Source organism: Balaenoptera borealis (genome assembly GCF_965194805.1).
Source record: "Balaenoptera borealis genome assembly, contig: HAP1_SCAFFOLD_486, whole genome shotgun sequence".
In the NCBI taxonomy this organism is placed as follows: domain Eukaryota; kingdom Metazoa; phylum Chordata; class Mammalia; order Artiodactyla; family Balaenopteridae; genus Balaenoptera; species Balaenoptera borealis.
In genome coordinates this window covers 365,252-385,019 of record NW_028123711.1, presented here as the reverse complement: position 1 = coordinate 385,019, position 19,768 = coordinate 365,252, and the positions used below count along the sequence as shown (strand labels likewise).

The following is a 19,768-nucleotide window of genomic DNA, read 5'->3' as shown; positions in this document are numbered from 1 at the left end:
CTGGGTCTCTCATTGCTGTGCACGGGCTTTCTCTAGTTGGCGGCTAGCGGGGGCTACTCTCGGTTGCGGTGTGCGGGCATCTCATCGCGGTGGCTTCTCTTGTTGCGGAGCATGGGCTGTAGGCACGTGGGCTTCGGTAGTTGAGGCTCACGGGCTCTAGAATGCAGGCTCCGTCGTTGTGGCACATGCGCTTAGTTGCTGCACGGCATGTGGGATCTTCGCAGACCAGGGCTCGAACCCGTGTCCCCTGCATTGGCAGGCGCCACCAGGGAAGCCCTAGGTGTTCTCATATAGAGTCTAAAAACAGAGAGCACTGAGAGAAGGTAGTGGTTATTAAAGGCTCAGGATCTAAATTCTACCTGTCTCTACACCCCTTCCCAGCTGTCGATTTGACCCCATTTTTGAATGCTGACCTCATTGTTCAACTTTTCTCTGCCGTCTGTATACTCACCTTGAAAACTTGTTTCTGTGATGCGTTGAGCAGACACAGGGTGGCAGACTGCAGAGGTGGAAGCTGGTGGTCGGATATTTGTGGGCTGAATCTCCTTCAGTCCCATTCCCATTTCTGGTTGCCCAGAGGCCCTACTTCCTGTGTGTGACGCCGAGCCGTAGGATTGCGGGCAGGAGCCAAGTTCTCCATACAGTAAAGACCCCAGTGTGCCTTGGTTATAGTAATATACCTGGCTTCCTTCCTGGCAGGGAAGTGACAGGCGGCTATGCCCCTGCTTTGTTCGTGGGCCTCCTGATCCAGCAGTTCCCTTGGCTCTGCCCCTGTCGTCAGCTGCCCCTAGGATAACTCTGAGCCCTAGCCACTTCTCTGGTAGATTTCCCTATTCCCCCACTACAGTCACACCTGAATAAGGCAACTCAGACCTTTCAGAGATGTGTCCTGAACCTCTTGTTTTCTGAAATACCTATCTGGTGGTTGTGAGACTTAAGGCCAGCGTCCCCGAGAGACTTTTTCTATTTCTCCTAGTAAACCTAGACTCATCTTCTGTCACCTTCAACTCTACTCCAATTGTGTTCTTTCAACCCAGACCTCTGACCCTGCTTTTTACTTCTGCCATTTCATCCTCGCTCCTGCTTCCTTTCCTAAATCCATACGTCTCTTTTGGCCTTCCTAGCCCTGGGCCAAGTTCCTTCCTCTTTGCTCAGTTTTTACCCCTTTCCTTCATTCTCCCATCCAACTTTCAGTCCTTCCTTTCTCACGCCCCAGTTAGCAGCATCTGAAAATTCGAAAGGTTTGTTACTCGTCTATTAATTGTATTCCATTTACTTACTCAGTTCTATACCTGTCTTACCTGTGTATGGAAGAACAGCTGGTAGCCAAGGTGGCACCAAGAATCCTAGCAGCTCTCACTTGACGTATCCGTAGTAGTCGGCAATTTCCATTTCGTTTTCCCTCTCGGTGAAAAATTGCAGCTTGCCCGAAGAGGTGTATCTGGCAGCATTCTCCCGTTGTTGTTGAGCCCGCCTCTTCATGGCCTCTCGCTCTGGCCTCTGCTCTTGTTCGATGGGCTTTGACATGACTGGCTCAGGCACGTTGGGTTCCCTCCATGGAACTCGTTGCTTGCTGAAGTCTTGGAGTAGAAAGTGGGTTTGGAGCTTGGGTGGGGACTGGCGCTTATTCACAGCAGGGGGAACAGGCTCCCGCTGGAGAGGAGCGCCAGATGAAGTTTTGGAGGGTGCAGGCCTAGGAGCAGCAGACTGAGGGACACGAGGCTAGGTATGGTTGGGCCAAGCCGGTTGGGTTGGGTTGGTCACAGTTGGCTGAGCTGGTTTGGCGGGGCCTGGCAAAGAGGCAGGAGCTGGCTGGGATGAATTGGCTGCAGCAGGTTGAGCTGAGTCAGTAGAACCAGGCTGGGCACGGTAAGCCCCAGCAGGCCGATGTGAGGCCAGAGACTGTGGCCTCCGAGGAGCGGGTCGAGCTTGAGGCTTGTCCCAGGCAGAAAAAGGCAGAGGTATCAACTTGACCTTCCCAGGAGGAGGCCGCTCATACTGGGCTGGAGACGGACACTCTGTTTCAGCACTGCTGTCTGGTTTCTGGGCTTGGACTTGCGTTTTCTCAGGACCCTTCCCCTCACGTGGGGTATGCCGCCATGGCTGGATAGCTGGGGGTGGCTGGGGGTCTTTGGGGTTGCTTGACTTTCCCAAGAGCCGACAGGAAGAGCGCCCAGTTTTCGTCTCATTCTTCTTCCCCAGCGCATGAAGAACCTTCACAGACTCCAGCATGCGCACGCCAAGGGAGGTTCGAGGCTTTTGAAAGCTCTGTTGGAGAAGCTCAGTTTGGTGTTCCTTTCGCTTCGTGTGGGGGATTGCTGGCTTCTCTTCTGCCTTGACTTTGTTCCCTGACTGCTTGTTCTCCTCAGCCTTGTTTCTCCCTCTGGTCCTTTTGGTCTTTTCCTGCCCGTGGCTCTTAGTTTTGCTGATCTTTCTGGATGCAGCTTTCTGAGGTTTGCCTTGAGAGTGCTTGGCCGTGTTCACAGGAGCCCTGTCACTGACTGCAGCGTGGCATATAACCACTTCTCCCCCTAACGGGCACTCTGGATTCTTTGGCTGGATTTTGGCCTTGGGAGCGCCACTGATAGGCTCAGAGGCTTTCTGTTTGTTCTTCCTGGGTTGATCAGAGGGAACCTTTATGACACTTGGCTTTTCCTGCACCTGATTCACCTTAATGGCTCTGGTGTCTTTAGCTTTGATCACGTTGGGACCTTGGGATTGATCAAGATCTTTCAAAGGATTAAAGAGCTGGGGAAGGTGAATATCCTCCGCCAGTGTAGTAATGTCTGCAAGACCACTGCTAGGTTCAATCCCATTTTCAAGTGTCCCTAGGTCCTGACGACTCCGGCTGTTCTCTCCCAGATCAGCATTTTCAGAACCAGGCTGCTCCTCTTGGCTGAGGGGATCGGTGCAGGCCAGCGGCTGGTGAATATCAGGGATTCCTAAAGGGAGTAGTGGAGGATCTTGGTTCTCTGTTGGGATCTGGTAGGCATCCAGAGGCTTTGAAAGCTTGGTTTTGATATCATCCACGTGCTTACTCTCTATTTGTCCCTGGCTTGGAGCTGGAGGCAGGGCCAGGAGACGCCTGGCACTCTGGACTGGAGCTGTCACTGAAATGTCCCCAAGTTCAGATGGTGGGTTACTCTCAAGTATGTGGCTGTTTCTGCTACTGCAGGACTTGGGGAGTTCTTGACTTTGTGTCACACAAAACGTCTGGCTTGGAGGTTGCAATCCCAGGGAATTTTTCATCACCAGGGGGGAGGTCTCCATCCCTACAAAGGGATCAAGGGAGAAGTCAGTCCCTGGTAAGTGAGATGCTCCCCCTAAACACCAACACAGCAGTCGTGTACCTTTCAAGGGGTTCAGGGGCAAGATGGGCAAGGCATTTCTACTAACTCTTCTTAAGGATCACGGACAGTGCCCTATGCTACGAGGTAAGCGGTGACTGTTGTAATTCTTACTGGTGAGCCTTTCCTGTCGCTGATTCTCGGCTCGCTTTGTATTTCATAGGACTGTTATAAGTCCAATACAAAATGAGTCTTATTTTTAAAAACCTGAAATGTTTTACAAAGCCTAGCATTCTCATATAGGGTCCTTTCCATTCTCCCCACTTTCCCGAGAGGCCAAGAACACGTCACACCATGAACTAGGAGAGGGGGTAGAGCCCTTGCTGATGAAATACATCAACAAAGACAGAGTCTTAGCCTGCTTGCTCTCTGGACAGGATCTCGGACCACAAGGTCTTCAATCCTGGTATAAATGAAGGAAGTGAGGACAGTTCAACTGGCACTCACATAACAAGAGTTCTGAAACACCTTCCGAAGAGACTATAGCAGTAGATGAGGGAAGGGAGTGCTACAGTGTGGCAGTACAGGGGGAACGATCGGCTACAGCAGTGAAAAGTGTGGTACCGATTGGTGTGCTCTCGGGGTTCTTGTACATGTAGCATAGATGACCTCTACAGTGGCCCTCCCACCTTCCCACCTGCATTAGGTGTTCTTTTTTTTGTAATTTATGTTTATGTATTTATTTACTGTTTGAACTTATTTATTCTACGTATTTATTTTTTTGGCTGCACTGGGTCTCTCATTGCTGTGCACGGGCTTTCTCTAGTTGGCGGCTAGCGGGGGCTACTCTCGGTTGCGGTGTGCGGGCTTCTCATCGCGGTGGCTTCTCTTGTTGCGGAGCATGGGCTGTAGGCACGTGGGCTTCGGTAGTTGAGGCTCACGGGCTCTAGAATGCAGGCTCCGTCGTTGTGGCACATGCGCTTAGTTGCTGCACGGCATGTGGGATCTTCGCAGACCAGGGCTCGAACCCGTGTCCCCCGCATTGCATTGGCAGGCGGATTCTTAACCACGGCGCCACCAGGGAAGCCCTAGGTGTTCTCATAGAGAGTCTAAAAACAGAGGGCACTGAGCGAAGGTAGTGGTTATTAAAGGCTCAGGATCTAAATTCTACCTGCCTCTACACCCCTTCCCAGCTGTCGATTTGACCCCATTTTTGAATGCCGACCTCATTCTTCAACTTTCTCTGGCGTTTGTTATACTCACCTTGAAAACTTGTTTCTGTGATGCGTTGAGCAGACACAGGGTGGCAGACTGCAGAGGTGGAAGCTGGTGGTCGGATATTTGTGGGCTGAATCTCCTTCAGTCCCATTCCCATTTCTGGTTGCCCAGAGGCCCGACTTCCTGTGTATGACGCCGAGCCGTAGGATTGCGGGCAGGAGCCAAGTTCTCCATACAGTAAAGACCCCAGTGTGCCTTGGTTATAGTAATATACCTGGCTTCCGTCCTGGCAGGGAAGTGACAGGCGGCTCTGCCCCTGATTTGGAATCTGAGATGGTGTTCCCTGAGCAAGGCTGGCAGAAAGCGATGGATGTAGAGGGACCATGTTCTTGGCGTCTGAAGTTTTATCATCCTGGGCTGCCAGAAACATGGAGGAGGCAGCTGTGTGGCGGTCAGTGAGTGCCAGAGTAAAGTCTCCGAGTGAAGAAGAATTCTTTTCAGTGCTTGCTGTGATGTCCCACTCAAGAACACCTGGATAGGAAGCAGCTGAAGTGGAGATCTGGCTGTGGTCAGTAACTCCAGATAACATAGTCGTGCTAGAATGTTGGTAAAGGTAGGCACTACCCATGAGTGTCTGGAAAGGGGTACCAGTAGCCGATGCCGAACTGACGGCAGGGGCAGAGACTCTGGAGAAGTTGCAGACACTTCGTGTTAGGGAAGTTGCATTGCTCACCACAGGAGGAGAATGCTGCAGAGAATTTAGAGTTCCAAGTAGAGATGGATGTTGGAAATTTTCTGTAAGAACAAGAGGGTCATGAAAAACTCAGGGAGGTTGAGAAATTCTCACTACGTTTGAGGAACGGCATCATCTGAAGGTTCTTGCTATCAGGACACCTCTACTATCACTACTTCCTGAGAAACCCAAAATCAGACAGTTAATGATGGCTGTAAGGACTGAGCAGTTTTCCACTCTTCTCTATTCACTGCCTGTGCTCCCATCTTGGGCACAGACGGGCAGAAGAGCCAAGTGGTGTGGTTCAGAGATTGTTCTCTAGGCTGGAAGCAACCTTCTCCCTGCCCTGTCTTTCCCTTCGGCCTGCACTCGTATTGACTTCTATGCTATTTCCTAGACTGGAAGCATTTTAGAACTAGGAGGCCCTTAGAGAACTTCGATGTTCTCAGTCTCATTTCGTGAGTAAGGAAACTGAGGCTCAGAGAGGTCGGGTTGACTTGTTCAAGTTCTCTCATTATGTTAGTATCATTACCAGGTTTCAGAACCTAAGTATCCTGACTTCCTTGCCAGGACTCCACTCTGAGCATGATACTGCCAGAAAGCAGGAGAAATAGAACTTATAATATAGGCATTTTTTTTGTCCATTAGAAAACAGTACGGCTGTTACCATTGTCGTCTTCAGTGTCTCCCTTTGCTTGTGCAGTTCCCACGCTATTACCTAGAGGTGACGTACAGCTCAGTCCAACTGGTGAATTGAAAGAGTCATTTTTGCCCTCTTCAAGCCTGGTTTCTCATCCTACCTCAAAATGATTACCCGAAAGTGGATTTCTTAAGTGCTTTTGGAAAGGGAAGAGTTATCTGATTACTTCAGATTCCTCACCTGTAAAGTGGTTATAACACCACCACCAATAATAATAGCAGTAATAATTAATAGATGAATAAGCTGATCTATTGCGTATGATTTATATGGAGGAAGATACAATAAGTTCTAGAAAGACAAAGAAAAATCATGACAAGCATATTACGTTAACGAAAAAGAAATCCATAGATATTAATGAAAACTGGGGTATGTGGCAAGTATCGAAGCCTAATGAATTTACTAACAAATGGCATTCTGTACCATCCATGCAATATTATGAAAGTGAATTTTGCCCACTCTATTTTAGTGAATACTATTAACCAGAAGACACGATGGAGGTGATAGAGGTGAATGAATTCCTAGCCAATGCATACAGACAGAGAAGGTATGTCAGTAAAAAATGCATAACAAGCAACAGAATGCAATAAATGTGCATGTATAGGTAGCCACAACACATATAGACAAGTATTTCAATGAAAACCGGTACGAAGCAGACAGCAAAATAATAAGTGTAAAAGAGTTTCATTATTGTGCTCCTTCATATTTTTACCCAGCAAGTAAGAGGTATTAAGCCTAGGAGAAATATATATTTCAATGAATATAGCTTATATAATAAGCAGAAAGGAAGCTTAAAATGTATCAGGAAGGTTTTTGGATTTATCCTAGAACTTAGATTAGAATCATCTTCAGCATCCAAGAAGATGGCATCCCAAAACCTCAAAAAACCATCATGCCTAGAATCCAATTAAAAAAGATTTTCGAATGTAAGAAAATCCACAGGACTCCACAATATGGTTTTCGATAAACGTGGATGTTTGTTTGTTTTGTTTCTTTGGCCGCGCCGCGTGGCCCTGGCCGTGAAAGCACCGAGTCCTAAGCACTGGACCGCCAGGGAATTCCCTAAGTGGGGGGAATTAGAGATGTGGGGCTTGACTTTTTCTTCTTCTTCTTCTTCTTCTTCGGTAGCTAAGCTCTACAAGCGAACGATGGCTGTTGATCAATGTGCTCTCTGTGTTAGGAAGGAAATAACTGTAAAAATGAAAAGCAGCCTTGCCTTAGAACCTACATATCACACCAAGGAAAATAGTCCTTCTGATTCAATTTAGAAGATATCACTTAAAATGTTGAATTGGTGAAATGTCTACCTAGTTTAAAAATTAGAAAGAATAAAACACTGAAAAGCAGCCCCCTAGATAACCACTGTGGTTGCTTGTTTATAGGAGGCATCATTTCTAAAACGTATTTCTAAAATGTTTATATTCAAAACTGTCAAGTGGCCAACTGTATTCAGAGAGGCAATAAAAGAAAGAAAACGGAGTATGACTTTTCTGATAAGCTGCCTTTCCTGGTGATCCCCTGTTCTGGCCTTACTTTCCTTCTTAGTCTGTTAATGTAAGGGTTTGCTACCATCAACTTGGTTTTGCCCTGCTCTGAGCAGGTTTCCCTCTGTGCTGTTTCTGCTTTAATTGAAAATCTTTGGTTCCCATCAGCATTCCATTGCAAACTCCGTTTTTCTTGAGAGCTCCTCTATGCTTTCCCTCTTCATTCTTACATTTTCTCCCATCTCTTGGTGCCTGTTGGCCTGTGCTAATGAAAACCATCCTAAACTTCCTTACGCTCGACTCTGTGCCTCCCTGTAGAGCCCAGTACTCTCCATCCTCTCTCCCTATTCTCTCTTTTCAACTAGTCGAAATCCTAGTGGAGGGAGACCATTAGAGATGAAACATCTTGGTATATATTGCTAGTTTTCTATGTCCCCTGGCTTTTCTATGTTTCTGTTGAAACACTCTTGAGAAGTGTCTGATTTCGTTTTCTACATGGGTACCCTTTAAGGCTCAATACTGGAAAAGAAGGGGATCAGAGTGATCAACCCAACGTGGTATCCTAACGTAACAGTTAAGGAAAGCAACAGGCTTTGTGAGACAGCCAGTGATTTGTCCAAAGTCACACAGATAGTAAACGTCAAAGTCAAAAGTGAAATTAGGTCTCCAGACGTGTAGTTCAATACTTTCCCTCATTATTCCATGCTATTTTGAATCTCCTACTCAATTTAGGGGCAAAAGAATCGAACGCAAAACTTTCCAAAGTTTCTTTTCTTACCTGACATGGTCAGAGAAGAGGAAGCATCCACTGCAGGTACCAGGGATGAGGAGACAACACTAGAGGATGTCCGAGTGGCTGCAGCTGAACGGCGCACGTGTCCAGTACAGAGGTCACTGGTTACTGGTCCAAACAGCTCCACGGAAACCCCAAGACTCTACCAAGTGGTAGTAGGTTTGGTAGGAGAGTGATGTCACAAAGCAGGCAGTTGAAAGGTATGAGAGAGCCAATAGGGAGGTCCGATCCCCAACAGGAAGGCGGGCTTGGGTGAAGAGAGTGTAGGAGAGCTAAAACAACACCTGAGTTTCTGAGCTCTGGGGAGGAAATCCTAGAAGACAGATTTACCTCCCCCAGGCTCTTCCATTAGGGAAATCATTGCCACATTTCTTACAGACGTTCATTAATACACTGAACTAAGAGTTACTTATATTCTACAGAGTATTCTATTTTATGTATCATATACTTAGAGCTATATAGATCTTCTTTAATTAATAATCCTTAGGAAGGAAAGAGCCATCTAGTTTGAACTATTACAGTTGTTCTGAAATCATATGTGTCTAATGAGTGAACTGATAGCAGCTTTTAAGGAGCCAAAGTAGGGATTAAGAAGCTCTCTTTGTAACTTGGTTCAAGAGTAGGGTGAAGTTTCTTGAGTGTACCTTGTGGAGAATGTTGTGGTCCAAGGCTCTTCTCTTTTAGTTTCTTCTCCTTGACTCCTACCTTCCTTGGGCTGGGCTAGGCTGGGGGCCAGGTTGGACTTGCGACTTAACATTTCACTTCCGCTTTCTCTTTTTTTTTTCTCTTCCATTATGGGCATTGCTTCGAGGACAAGCCTTGATCTTGCATTGGACGTTACTTCCTGTCAACTTCCAGCAGCAGGAGTCTTCTTTTCAGTGCTTGATGCTTCACGAAATAGACTCTGCCCGTTGGCAGCAAATACCAGAGAGCTAGGAGACAGAGCTGGTTGCAGACCTTTCCTCTTCCAGCCTTTGGTTGCAATTGTTTGGCCCATAATTTGCTAGCTCTAGTTCCTTGGGCCACACAGGTATCCTGCCATCTCCAGCTCTTGTTATATGTGAGAGACATTCTGAACACTGTCCCTTTTTCTTTGCACAGAAGTATATACAGTGTGGCAGTTACTGTAATCTCCTCCGCCTTGCAAACAGCCACTCTAGAATCTTGGACCTCTAGGACTCTCTGTCTTGCATGCTTGGGGGCAAGGCCAAGCAAAATGAAGAGGAGAATAATTAGAGAAAGAGGAGGACGTTGGTGGAGAATTGGGAGCAGGTAAGGTGAAAGGGCACAGGAGAAAAGAGATGCATGTAGACTTTTTGGTTTCTGTGGGAAACAGGTTGACACACTTGGGCCTCATTTGGTATTAACAGAACAGAGAGTTAAAGATCTAAGTAGCTAGATAGTGTGCAGCAACTGCCATGAAGTCTGTACACTGAAGAGAACAGTCTCACATCTAGTTTTCATTTTGTTTTATGTCATAGTACCTTATTTATAGCATTCACTGGTGTGTTTGTAGAATACAGATGTTTTCAAATGCTCTGGTTTTGTCTACATGGTTATCTCCTTGTCCTGTTTGTAAGGAATCCAACATTGTAAGACATATTGCATGTTTTTCTCTTGACGATTGTTGACCTTGAAGCGTCATGAACTAACTTGAGCTGTTGGATTCTGTGGAGAAACGTTCAAAAGGGTCTGTGAAAAAGGCACTGTGGTGAGTCGCATTATGCACCCGAGCGTAAGGAGCAGATATCTGCCACCAGCCCAGCTTGGCCTGGATTGCCTCTGTTTTAGTTCCCCTGGTTAGTGCTTTTCTCCCTAACCACTCTTGTGACTGTGATAATGTGAGTAAGGGCGGAGTTGCTAATGATCTATGTGTGAGGTAAGCTGGTTTGAGGGAGGAAATCTATGGACCTAGTCATTTTCCTTGGTGGTAAGCTTTCAGGGGTGCAGAGATGGATCTTCCTGGGGCCTTTTCTGGTCCCAGGAAGATATCGCATAGATGGGACCTCCCAAGACACACATTGAATCTTTAGGCCTGTTTTTCCTATTATGAGGTACGAGTTTCTTCACTGATGGGGATGATGCTTATCTGAGAAGAAATTGTGAAAGGTGGTGTAGTGTAGAGGTGTGGCTTAAGCTTTTAAGTTTTCCTCCAGGTTTTTCCCCTAAGCTTCCTACTTCGGACGGCCTACTTACATGATACTAGTAGGTGATGTCCGGCTAACAACTTCCTAAATATACCTGCAAGCCAGATCAGTGTCTCTTTTCTCTGTATTCCCATGGAAATCAAGAGTCCCGCCGAATTTTCCATCGAAACAGTTGATTTGTGTTGTCTCTAGGAATTCTAAAGGGCGTACCGTTGCTTCCTAACCGGTGTCATTTGGGAGATCCGCCTCTGTACGTTCAAATGATTAATTTTGAGACTTTGCTCATGTGTGCAGTAAACCCTTGAATTCCCTAAGACCTTCCTTTCCTCCATCTCCTACCCCATTAAGCCCGCTTCAGTTCATCTCCTGAATTTCTTTGGAATCTGTCAGCCAGCTCTTCCTCAACTTCCTAATACTGAACTTGCCTGTCTGTTGCGATTAGGTCCTAACTAGTGTCCATATATCTTGTTTCCTTCCAATCCACTCTTCACACAAGAAACCTTCAAAGCAAGTTGGAACGTTGCTCATAAACATCGCTCACAAGCATTGTTTTGAGAATAGAAAACACACTGTTGGCCTTTAAGACTCTGCGTGGTCTAGAATCCTCTCTGCTTCTCTAGCCCCATCTTGTGCCACTTTTGCCCTCACTTTCTATGCTTCAGATACACTGAATTAACCTTAGTTCTCACTCATCTGACAGAAGTCAGTTCAGATACTATTTTTCACTGTGATTCCTAGCATTAAGGAATTTGATTATCAGGTTTTGTATGAGGACTATTTCATCAGGGGTACAGAAGTTCTGGCCATCTCTGGTTTTGGATATCCCTTATTTGTTGAGACCTTTGCGTTGTTTGGTTGCCTTTTGTCTGTTTTCCAGATGGGAAAACAGGAACAAGGGAAGTATAGGTTATTACTAGGTGGGGTTGAACAAGTGGAGCAGCAAACTGCAAAGCAGAAAGAAGAGGGACGTACTATAGAGGGATATGACTTCCATTCTCAAGGCGCCTGCATCCTGTGCAGGGAGACAGCCTAACATAAAATGTGCCTAACAACAAATATATTGACTTCTTACTAAAAATCTCCAGTTCATAGAACCGAGGGGTTTGTACCTTCTCCTTTAAAAGTGATAGTCCTGGGACTTCCCCGGTGGTCCCGTGGTGAAGACTCTGCGCTTCCAATGCAGCAGGCGTGGGTTCAATCCCTGGTTGGGGAGCTAAGATCCCACATGCTGCGCAGCCAAAGAAATTTTTGTCGAACGTTATACTCCTGTATTGTTGGCTTTAGTGGTTTAGATTTTGTTGTACTGTTAAGAAGATTTCAGTTTATTTACCGGGAATAAACAACACATAATGTAAAAATAGTTTCCCAGAAACGATTTCCATCATTCTCTTCCTCCCTTTCTCCCGCAGACTGGTGTTTCACCTTGACAAGTTCTCTGTCATTCCACAGGAAAGCTGTCTGGATTGGAGGTTGCAATCCCAGGGAATTTTTCATCAGCGGGGAAGTCTCCATCACTACAGAGGAATCAAGGGAGAAGTCAGTCCCTGGTAAGTGAGATGCTCCCCCTAAACACCAACACAGCAGTCGTGTACCTTTCAAGGGGTTCAGGGGCAAGATGGGCAAGGCATTTCTACTAACTCTTCTTAAGGATCACGGACAGTGCCCTATGCTACGAGGTAAGCGGTGACTGCTGTAGTTCTTACTGGTGATCCTTTCCTGTCACTGATTCTCGGCTTTCTTTGTATTTCATAGGACTGTTGTCAGTCCAATACAAAATGAGTCTTATTTTTAAAAACCTGAAATGTTTTACAGAGCCTAGCATTCTCATATAGGGTCCTTTCCATTCTCCCCACTTTCCCGAGAGGCCAAGAACACTTCACACCATGAACTAGGAGAGGGGGTAGAGCCCTTTCTGATGAAATACATCAACAAAGACAGAGCCTTAGCCTGCTTGCTCTCTGGACAGGATCTCGGACCACAAGGTCTTCAATCCTGGTATAAATGAAGGAAGTGAGGACAGTTCAACTGGCACTCTCATAACAAGAGTTCTGAAACACCTTCCGAAGAGACTATAGCAGTAGATGAGGGAAGGGAGTGCTACAGTGTGGCAGTACAGGGGGAACGATCGGCTACAGCAGTGAAAAGTGTGGTACCGATTGGTGTGCTCTCGGGGTTCTTGTACATGTAGCATAGATGACCTCTACAGTGGCCCTCCCACCTTCCCACCTGCATTAGGTGTTCTTTTTTTTGTAATTTATGTTTATGTATTTATTTACTGTTTGAACTTATTTATTCTACGTATTTATTTTTTTGGCTGCACTGGGTCTCTCATTGCTGTGCACGGGCTTTCTCTAGTTGGCGGCTAGCGGGGGCTACTCTCGGTTGCGGTGTGCGGGCTTCTCATCGCGGTGGCTTCTCTTGTTGCGGAGCATGGGCTGTAGGCACGTGGGCTTCGGTAGTTGAGGCTCACGGGCTCTAGAATGCAGGCTCCGTCGTTGTGGCACATGCGCTTAGTTGCTGCACGGCATGTGGGATCTTCGCAGACCAGGGCTCGAACCCGTGTCCCCCGCATTGCATTGGCAGGCGGATTCTTAACCACGGCGCCACCAGGGAAGCCCTAGGTGTTCTCATAGAGAGTCTAAAAACAGAGGGCACTGAGCGAAGGTAGTGGTTATTAAAGGCTCAGGATCTAAATTCTACCTGCCTCTACACCCCTTCCCAGCTGTCGATTTGACCCCATTTTTGAATGCCGACCTCATTCTTCAACTTTCTCTGGCGTTTGTTATACTCACCTTGAAAACTTGTTTCTGTGATGCGTTGAGCAGACACAGGGTGGCAGACTGCAGAGGTGGAAGCTGGTGGTCGGATATTTGTGGGCTGAATCTCCTTCAGTCCCATTCCCATTTCTGGTTGCCCAGAGGCCCGACTTCCTGTGTATGACGCCGAGCCGTAGGATTGCGGGCAGGAGCCAAGTTCTCCATACAGTAAAGACCCCAGTGTGCCTTGGTTATAGTAATATACCTGGCTTCCGTCCTGGCAGGGAAGTGACAGGCGGCTCTGCCCCTGATTTGGAATCTGAGATGGTGTTCCCTGAGCAAGGCTGGCAGAAAGCGATGGATGTAGAGGGACCATGTTCTTGGCGTCTGAAGTTTTATCATCCTGGGCTGCCAGAAACATGGAGGAGGCAGCTGTGTGGCGGTCAGTGAGTGCCAGAGTAAAGTCTCCGAGTGAAGAAGAATTCTTTTCAGTGCTTGCTGTGATGTCCCACTCAAGAACACCTGGATAGGAAGCAGCTGAAGTGGAGATCTGGCTGTGGTCAGTAACTCCAGATAACATAGTCGTGCTAGAATGTTGGTAAAGGTAGGCACTACCCATGAGTGTCTGGAAAGGGGTACCAGTAGCCGATGCCGAACTGACGGCAGGGGCAGAGACTCTGGAGAAGTTGCAGACACTTCGTGTTAGGGAAGTTGCATTGCTCACCACAGGAGGAGAATGCTGCAGAGAATTTAGAGTTCCAAGTAGAGATGGATGTTGGAAATTTTCTGTAAGAACAAGAGGGTCATGAAAAACTCAGGGAGGTTGAGAAATTCTCACTACGTTTGAGGAACGGCATCATCTGAAGGTTCTTGCTATCAGGACACCTCTACTATCACTACTTCCTGAGAAACCCAAAATCAGACAGTTAATGATGGCTGTAAGGACTGAGCAGTTTTCCACTCTTCTCTATTCACTGCCTGTGCTCCCATCTTGGGCACAGACGGGCAGAAGAGCCAAGTGGTGTGGTTCAGAGATTGTTCTCTAGGCTGGAAGCAACCTTCTCCCTGCCCTGTCTTTCCCTTCGGCCTGCACTCGTATTGACTTCTATGCTATTTCCTAGACTGGAAGCATTTTAGAACTAGGAGGCCCTTAGAGAACTTCGATGTTCTCAGTCTCATTTCGTGAGTAAGGAAACTGAGGCTCAGAGAGGTCGGGTTGACTTGTTCAAGTTCTCTCATTATGTTAGTATCATTACCAGGTTTCAGAACCTAAGTATCCTGACTTCCTTGCCAGGACTCCACTCTGAGCATGATACTGCCAGAAAGCAGGAGAAATAGAACTTATAATATAGGCATTTTTTTTGTCCATTAGAAAACAGTACGGCTGTTACCATTGTCGTCTTCAGTGTCTCCCTTTGCTTGTGCAGTTCCCACGCTATTACCTAGAGGTGACGTACAGCTCAGTCCAACTGGTGAATTGAAAGAGTCATTTTTGCCCTCTTCAAGCCTGGTTTCTCATCCTACCTCAAAATGATTACCCGAAAGTGGATTTCTTAAGTGCTTTTGGAAAGGGAAGAGTTATCTGATTACTTCAGATTCCTCACCTGTAAAGTGGTTATAACACCACCACCAATAATAATAGCAGTAATAATTAATAGATGAATAAGCTGATCTATTGCGTATGATTTATATGGAGGAAGATACAATAAGTTCTAGAAAGACAAAGAAAAATCATGACAAGCATATTACGTTAACGAAAAAGAAATCCATAGATATTAATGAAAACTGGGGTATGTGGCAAGTATCGAAGCCTAATGAATTTACTAACAAATGGCATTCTGTACCATCCATGCAATATTATGAAAGTGAATTTTGCCCACTCTATTTTAGTGAATACTATTAACCAGAAGACACGATGGAGGTGATAGAGGTGAATGAATTCCTAGCCAATGCATACAGACAGAGAAGGTATGTCAGTAAAAAATGCATAACAAGCAACAGAATGCAATAAATGTGCATGTATAGGTAGCCACAACACATATAGACAAGTATTTCAATGAAAACCGGTACGAAGCAGACAGCAAAATAATAAGTGTAAAAGAGTTTCATTATTGTGCTCCTTCATATTTTTACCCAGCAAGTAAGAGGTATTAAGCCTAGGAGAAATATATATTTCAATGAATATAGCTTATATAATAAGCAGAAAGGAAGCTTAAAATGTATCAGGAAGGTTTTTGGATTTATCCTAGAACTTAGATTAGAATCATCTTCAGCATCCAAGAAGATGGCATCCCAAAACCTCAAAAAACCATCATGCCTAGAATCCAATTAAAAAAGATTTTCGAATGTAAGAAAATCCACAGGACTCCACAATATGGTTTTCGATAAACGTGGATGTTTGTTTGTTTTGTTTCTTTGGCCGCGCCGCGTGGCCCTGGCCGTGAAAGCACCGAGTCCTAAGCACTGGACCGCCAGGGAATTCCCTAAGTGGGGGGAATTAGAGATGTGGGGCTTGACTTTTTCTTCTTCTTCTTCTTCTTCTTCGGTAGCTAAGCTCTACAAGCGAACGATGGCTGTTGATCAATGTGCTCTCTGTGTTAGGAAGGAAATAACTGTAAAAATGAAAAGCAGCCTTGCCTTAGAACCTACATATCACACCAAGGAAAATAGTCCTTCTGATTCAATTTAGAAGATATCACTTAAAATGTTGAATTGGTGAAATGTCTACCTAGTTTAAAAATTAGAAAGAATAAAACACTGAAAAGCAGCCCCCTAGATAACCACTGTGGTTGCTTGTTTATAGGAGGCATCATTTCTAAAACGTATTTCTAAAATGTTTATATTCAAAACTGTCAAGTGGCCAACTGTATTCAGAGAGGCAATAAAAGAAAGAAAACGGAGTATGACTTTTCTGATAAGCTGCCTTTCCTGGTGATCCCCTGTTCTGGCCTTACTTTCCTTCTTAGTCTGTTAATGTAAGGGTTTGCTACCATCAACTTGGTTTTGCCCTGCTCTGAGCAGGTTTCCCTCTGTGCTGTTTCTGCTTTAATTGAAAATCTTTGGTTCCCATCAGCATTCCATTGCAAACTCCGTTTTTCTTGAGAGCTCCTCTATGCTTTCCCTCTTCATTCTTACATTTTCTCCCATCTCTTGGTGCCTGTTGGCCTGTGCTAATGAAAACCATCCTAAACTTCCTTACGCTCGACTCTGTGCCTCCCTGTAGAGCCCAGTACTCTCCATCCTCTCTCCCTATTCTCTCTTTTCAACTAGTCGAAATCCTAGTGGAGGGAGACCATTAGAGATGAAACATCTTGGTATATATTGCTAGTTTTCTATGTCCCCTGGCTTTTCTATGTTTCTGTTGAAACACTCTTGAGAAGTGTCTGATTTCGTTTTCTACATGGGTACCCTTTAAGGCTCAATACTGGAAAAGAAGGGGATCAGAGTGATCAACCCAACGTGGTATCCTAACGTAACAGTTAAGGAAAGCAACAGGCTTTGTGAGACAGCCAGTGATTTGTCCAAAGTCACACAGATAGTAAACGTCAAAGTCAAAAGTGAAATTAGGTCTCCAGACGTGTAGTTCAATACTTTCCCTCATTATTCCATGCTATTTTGAATCTCCTACTCAATTTAGGGGCAAAAGAATCGAACGCAAAACTTTCCAAAGTTTCTTTTCTTACCTGACATGGTCAGAGAAGAGGAAGCATCCACTGCAGGTACCAGGGATGAGGAGACAACACTAGAGGATGTCCGAGTGGCTGCAGCTGAACGGCGCACGTGTCCAGTACAGAGGTCACTGGTTACTGGTCCAAACAGCTCCACGGAAACCCCAAGACTCTACCAAGTGGTAGTAGGTTTGGTAGGAGAGTGATGTCACAAAGCAGGCAGTTGAAAGGTATGAGAGAGCCAATAGGGAGGTCCGATCCCCAACAGGAAGGCGGGCTTGGGTGAAGAGAGTGTAGGAGAGCTAAAACAACACCTGAGTTTCTGAGCTCTGGGGAGGAAATCCTAGAAGACAGATTTACCTCCCCCAGGCTCTTCCATTAGGGAAATCATTGCCACATTTCTTACAGACGTTCATTAATACACTGAACTAAGAGTTACTTATATTCTACAGAGTATTCTATTTTATGTATCATATACTTAGAGCTATATAGATCTTCTTTAATTAATAATCCTTAGGAAGGAAAGAGCCATCTAGTTTGAACTATTACAGTTGTTCTGAAATCATATGTGTCTAATGAGTGAACTGATAGCAGCTTTTAAGGAGCCAAAGTAGGGATTAAGAAGCTCTCTTTGTAACTTGGTTCAAGAGTAGGGTGAAGTTTCTTGAGTGTACCTTGTGGAGAATGTTGTGGTCCAAGGCTCTTCTCTTTTAGTTTCTTCTCCTTGACTCCTACCTTCCTTGGGCTGGGCTAGGCTGGGGGCCAGGTTGGACTTGCGACTTAACATTTCACTTCCGCTTTCTCTTTTTTTTTTCTCTTCCATTATGGGCATTGCTTCGAGGACAAGCCTTGATCTTGCATTGGACGTTACTTCCTGTCAACTTCCAGCAGCAGGAGTCTTCTTTTCAGTGCTTGATGCTTCACGAAATAGACTCTGCCCGTTGGCAGCAAATACCAGAGAGCTAGGAGACAGAGCTGGTTGCAGACCTTTCCTCTTCCAGCCTTTGGTTGCAATTGTTTGGCCCATAATTTGCTAGCTCTAGTTCCTTGGGCCACACAGGTATCCTGCCATCTCCAGCTCTTGTTATATGTGAGAGACATTCTGAACACTGTCCCTTTTTCTTTGCACAGAAGTATATACAGTGTGGCAGTTACTGTAATCTCCTCCGCCTTGCAAACAGCCACTCTAGAATCTTGGACCTCTAGGACTCTCTGTCTTGCATGCTTGGGGGCAAGGCCAAGCAAAATGAAGAGGAGAATAATTAGAGAAAGAGGAGGACGTTGGTGGAGAATTGGGAGCAGGTAAGGTGAAAGGGCACAGGAGAAAAGAGATGCATGTAGACTTTTTGGTTTCTGTGGGAAACAGGTTGACACACTTGGGCCTCATTTGGTATTAACAGAACAGAGAGTTAAAGATCTAAGTAGCTAGATAGTGTGCAGCAACTGCCATGAAGTCTGTACACTGAAGAGAACAGTCTCACATCTAGTTTTCATTTTGTTTTATGTCATAGTACCTTATTTATAGCATTCACTGGTGTGTTTGTAGAATACAGATGTTTTCAAATGCTCTGGTTTTGTCTACATGGTTATCTCCTTGTCCTGTTTGTAAGGAATCCAACATTGTAAGACATATTGCATGTTTTTCTCTTGACGATTGTTGACCTTGAAGCGTCATGAACTAACTTGAGCTGTTGGATTCTGTGGAGAAACGTTCAAAAGGGTCTGTGAAAAAGGCACTGTGGTGAGTCGCATTATGCACCCGAGCGTAAGGAGCAGATATCTGCCACCAGCCCAGCTTGGCCTGGATTGCCTCTGTTTTAGTTCCCCTGGTTAGTGCTTTTCTCCCTAACCACTCTTGTGACTGTGATAATGTGAGTAAGGGCGGAGTTGCTAATGATCTATGTGTGAGGTAAGCTGGTTTGAGGGAGGAAATCTATGGACCTAGTCATTTTCCTTGGTGGTAAGCTTTCAGGGGTGCAGAGATGGATCTTCCTGGGGCCTTTTCTGGTCCCAGGAAGATATCGCATAGATGGGACCTCCCAAGACACACATTGAATCTTTAGGCCTGTTTTTCCTATTATGAGGTACGAGTTTCTTCACTGATGGGGATGATGCTTATCTGAGAAGAAATTGTGAAAGGTGGTGTAGTGTAGAGGTGTGGCTTAAGCTTTTAAGTTTTCCTCCAGGTTTTTCCCCTAAGCTTCCTACTTCGGACGGCCTACTTACATGATACTAGTAGGTGATGTCCGGCTAACAACTTCCTAAATATACCTGCAAGCCAGATCAGTGTCTCTTTTCTCTGTATTCCCATGGAAATCAAGAGTCCCGCCGAATTTTCCATCGAAACAGTTGATTTGTGTTGTCTCTAGGAATTCTAAAGGGCGTACCGTTGCTTCCTAACCGGTGTCATTTGGGAGATCCGCCTCTGTACGTTCAAATGATTAATTTTGAGACTTTGCTCATGTGTGCAGTAAACCCTTGAATTCCCTAAGACCTTCCTTTCCTCCATCTCCTACCCCATTAAGCCCGCTTCAGTTCATCTCCTGAATTTCTTTGGAATCTGTCAGCCAGCTCTTCCTCAACTTCCTAATACTGAACTTGCCTGTCTGTTGCGATTAGGTCCTAACTAGTGTCCATATATCTTGTTTCCTTCCAATCCACTCTTCACACAAGAAACCTTCAAAGCAAGTTGGAACGTTGCTCATAAACATCGCTCACAAGCATTGTTTTGAGAATAGAAAACACACTGTTGGCCTTTAAGACTCTGCGTGGTCTAGAATCCTCTCTGCTTCTCTAGCCCCATCTTGTGCCACTTTTGCCCTCACTTTCTATGCTTCAGATACACTGAATTAACCTTAGTTCTCACTCATCTGACAGAAGTCAGTTCAGATACTATTTTTCACTGTGATTCCTAGCATTAAGGAATTTGATTATCAGGTTTTGTATGAGGACTATTTCATCAGGGGTACAGAAGTTCTGGCCATC

General features: G+C 45.6%; 1 long non-coding RNA gene across 1 annotated transcript in view; it reads left to right on the top strand.

The window, feature by feature from the left end:
• LOC309621477 overlaps positions 1-19,768 on the top strand; it is a 34,120-nt gene that overhangs the window by 906 nt on the left and 13,446 nt on the right. Inside the window, exon 2 of the long non-coding RNA XR_014240041.1 lies at positions 11,769-11,906. This is a non-coding gene — a long non-coding RNA (uncharacterized lncRNA). The remainder of the gene's footprint in view (positions 1-11,768; positions 11,907-19,768) is intronic.